A 4,434-nucleotide genomic window follows, 5' to 3' on the forward strand; every position below is an offset into this window, starting at 1 on the left:
TGCGTGCCCCCGGAAGGATCAGCGTCCAGCTACTTGTGCTGTGGCTAGCCCCGAGAGAACATTCAGGAAGAACTCAAAATTGCGTAAGCGAGAGGACAACGAGATGAATGTCTGCAGGAGGTCAACGGTGGCGAGCGCCATAAAGTGTAAAGTCGCCAGTTCCGAGTCCAGGAGGCGCGTTTTTATTGTTATCGGGTGTAGAATCTCAAATGCACATGACAGTGCCGTGCGTGAAGTTCTCGCGAGATTTGTACTAGCACGAGTCGCCTCCCGGGACGACTTATAATATTTTCGAGAAAGTTCTTTTCCGCGTCCGCCTAAGCCGCAGCCAGGTTACTATTGTTCTTATTGCGTATCGAATCATATTGTCGTATCGGAATTTTGTATCATAATGTTTGCATGTATTCTATCCTTTTCTGACTTTATGTAGAGCGGTTCGAAGCCCCGCGGACGAGCACGCGCCGTGTTTGCGATAATATCGTAATGTCTCCTATCTCAGCTATTGAGGCGTCGAGTTATTGTTGGCGGCATAACGCATAACACATAACCCTGGATCTACAATAGATTTTTAAACTTTAAGTCATAAGGAATGGACGAATCACAATCACTTATTCTCTTCGCATTCGATTATAGTTGGTCAATGGCTTAAAACTTAAAACATTTATTGTAAGTTTAGACTAATACGTAAGAAAATAAATCAATGTCCTTTATTTCCTTAAAATCCATTTTTCCATAAAATAAAGGACTCTGATTGGATGATTTTCTTTGCCTCTTATTTTATGCAAGCGTCTGCTTCCCGGTTAAGAGTATATCCACACAACTTGCATAGCCGCATAAACGTATGCATAAAACAAATTATCCAATTGCATTTTTGCTATAAAGGCACACGTAAAATGTGATTGGATAATTTTCTTTATGCATACGTTTATGTGGCTATGTAAGTTTGTGTGGATATACCATAATGGTCGCAGCACAAACTCTTGCATAATGCATAGTGTATAATGAAATCAATCAATCGAAATCCTTCTTTTTCATGAAATGAGAAGAAAGGAAAGATTCTGATTAGTTGATTCGCTTGTGCACTGTGCGTTATGCGTTATGCAAAAGTTTGTGCTGCGGCCTCAAGAACCACTACATACAAAATGACATAAACTGCATAAGTATAGCACAAGACCGTTAGACCATTGCCCAAATAGCACAGTGAATTTTAAAAGTTTTCTTCAACTTTTCTTCTTTCCTGAATTGCAATTCCTTCAGGAATTTGCGCAAGAACACAATAAGAATACTTTAAGAAGTTTCATGCACCATGTTTCGAATTTTTGAAAACTTCTTAAAACATTCATATACACTATATTAATAGATTATATACTTTATGAATTGAAGAAGAAGTGCTTAGAATAGGCATATAGGGTTATAAAATATCCGCAGTAAGACCCAATTTTATAACTCACGGTTAACTCTTAACCGAGGTTTAACTTATTTCTCATCTCTTCCAATTCTAGAATTGGAAAGAGAAAATGAATAAATTAAACCTCAGTTAAAAGTTAAATGTGAGTTGTGAAATTGGGCCTAAATCTCAAAATTTGTTCGCGTTGCATGCTTCATATGCATGGATCATATTATTGGCTCTCGCAGTCAGCTCGACCACGATAAACTATAATAAATAATAAAATTCCAAAATGCATGTAACAAGTTGTTGACGCTCGAATAGAGTGTTGAGTATCAACATGAAATCACACAGTGCGGAAAAGGATACGGAATATAGAATGCGTCATTGAACCAATCAATCAGCGCTATTCCGCACTTTTCCATCACGCAAGTTTTGTATGCTATGTTCACATGGTGCGTCAAAGATGCATCCAGGATAAATATAATTTAAACACTACTAACTTTATGTTAATAATTTGCTTATTAAAATAAAATATATTATAATTTACTAAATTGTAAAAATAATTATTACTGTTGTAGTATAATAATTTCAATCTGTCGCCGTCGCCGCACGATAATTGTTCGCCTCCTGTCGACCGGTCGTACATGTCCGCTAACACTATTATCATCCGAGGAAAATTAGGCCAAACCCTCTCAAATCCACTCACCAAAACTTCCTTCTCTTTTTATTCTCTCGTTATTCTCTCCGTAACTCCTCCCTTCCATTCTGCCATGATACTTTACACACTCTCACACATCCATAAATATGTGCATATAACTCAGAATAGAGAACCAAAAATTGTATTATTTTTTGTATTTAATTGACAAAATTGTCTTTATTTATTTTTTTATTCAAAAAATGTATCACTCAAGTTTGCTTCTTTTAATTATATCATTATTAAATTAACTTCTCGGTAGTCTTTATTTAAATATAACCTCTCCTCGTATTATTAAATTCTCCCGCGATTGCCCTCTCCCCGGTCACTTGGATTAAGTTCCACGACCGAAAGTCAGGGCATACGGCCGTACTGGCGCAGCGTTAAAGTGCGCCTCTCTCGGCACACTGACCCCAGTTTGGGTCCTTTTTTGAAGTACGTCCGACTCGTGTGTCCGTTTAGCGGAGCACGAGCAGAGATTTCCACTTCGTCCTCCGTTCGACCGCTGGCTCGTTAGGAGCCTCAGGACGAAGCGAAGCGCCTCCCGATTTGCGTCAGTCCTTCCCCATGGCTCCTTTGCGGTCCGGAGCCCGGACACGATCAAATCGGTCTAACAATTCGGTTCCTTGTTGCGTTCACCTCCTCAGTTCCGCATGCGCGCGGAGCTTAGACGTAACACTTGCTAATGTTGTGTTTTAACACTCCCAACGTTTGTCTAAGGCGTGGAGTGTTATGTACAGTGGATTCCATGATTTTCTCGTTTCGCGAACGTTCGACAGGATGATCATTAGAACAAAGCGCAAACAAAAAACGCGAGCGTTAACAGTTACCGATCGACGAGTGTGACAATATTTAGGAAATGTGTCGTTGGAAACCTTTCCAACAATTTTAGAAAGATAAGCAGAAACATAGATACTCAGAATCGTTATCAACGGTAATAAATTTACGTTAAAGATTAAGAATCATATACAGAAAATTCTGTCTAAATATGTTCAGTTTTAGTAAATATAAAATCTAAACGCGGATCAGAGATCTTGAGTAAATAAAAACTCATATTTCCAAACGCGTAAAAACAAATTGATGAAATTCTCGTCAACAACAGAAAGTGATAAAATATGCAGGATGACAAGACTAATTTTTAATTTTTTGCTGACAATTATAAAATTTGAGAAATATTGTCTAGACGAGAAAGCGCACGTTCAAGTACCTAATAAAAGAAAAACCGGAGATTGAAAAAAAGGGGGGAAATGTGAAAATTCGAATAAATCATAACCAAGTTGTTTGGAAGGGACGATAAGTGAAATTCCCCCTCTCTTCAAAACAGAAAAACTTAAACTAGACTCGTCAATTGGTGACTGTAGATCTCAAACCCTTAGAGAAGGTGATAACGTATCACCAATAACTTTTCAAAACTTGTAATGCGGGTGGAGTAATTTTGGAAGTAGTTTGCCAGTAATAATACGAGAAAAATTTTCTACCGAAAGCGGAAAAATCCTACCAACCCAAATCCTCGATTTTCCAACTTAACACATCCCATCAAAGAAACCCATCTTCCAAAACTCTCAGATATAAACGGTGGCTCAGTCTCACTATTTTCTACTCTTATCCTGTATCTGATTTTGCCTATTTTGTCTTATTTTGCTTTGCTCATTCAATCAGTCAGTCAGTCATATGTACGATTTCATCATATACAAAGTTTTACGGCTTTCGTTAAAGTTTCCGCTTCATAAAAATCTTAGAGTTTGTGCGCGACTTTTTAATCGAGTGATGAACCTCACTATCTCTTTGGGCTCCGACATCTGATGCGAACATTCTTACAGCAGAAAATTAAGTCTCATGAATTATCAATTATTTGTCCCAAAATTAAACTAATTTGCTAAAGAATAAATAATTCACTAATTCAAATAATGTTCTTTTAAGTGTCATTAAAATCAACAGAATAGATGAAATAATCCATTCTTGCGCTCAGCACTCCCTCTTCCTAAGAGTCCTTTCCCAGGATAGACATCAAATGTTCACATCCCGGTACTACTTCCTCCATGACCTTATCCATATCTTTTGTTCCCATAGAATTCTTCTACAACCACTTCCCCACGAAATAAAAAATGCAATTACTAGCCAACCTTCTCTTTCCCATATTCCCGTGTTTATTCCAAATTCTGCCTATCCGTATTTAGTTCCAATGGAATTCTTTTTCAATCTCTTTCTTCCTTCCTTCGCTACTATACGCGAAATAGAATAAAAAACAACCAGCCAGCACTGCTTATCCTAAAATTTCATTCTTTGGCAATTTAATAATATGTTAAAACAGTTAATAATAATAATTTCGTCAAGTTATAATTTTTTTTTT

The sequence above is a fragment of the Trachymyrmex septentrionalis genome, unplaced genomic scaffold (genome assembly GCF_001594115.1).
Source record: "Trachymyrmex septentrionalis isolate Tsep2-gDNA-1 unplaced genomic scaffold, Tsep1.0 scaffold64, whole genome shotgun sequence".
NCBI lineage: Eukaryota > Metazoa > Arthropoda > Insecta > Hymenoptera > Formicidae > Trachymyrmex > Trachymyrmex septentrionalis.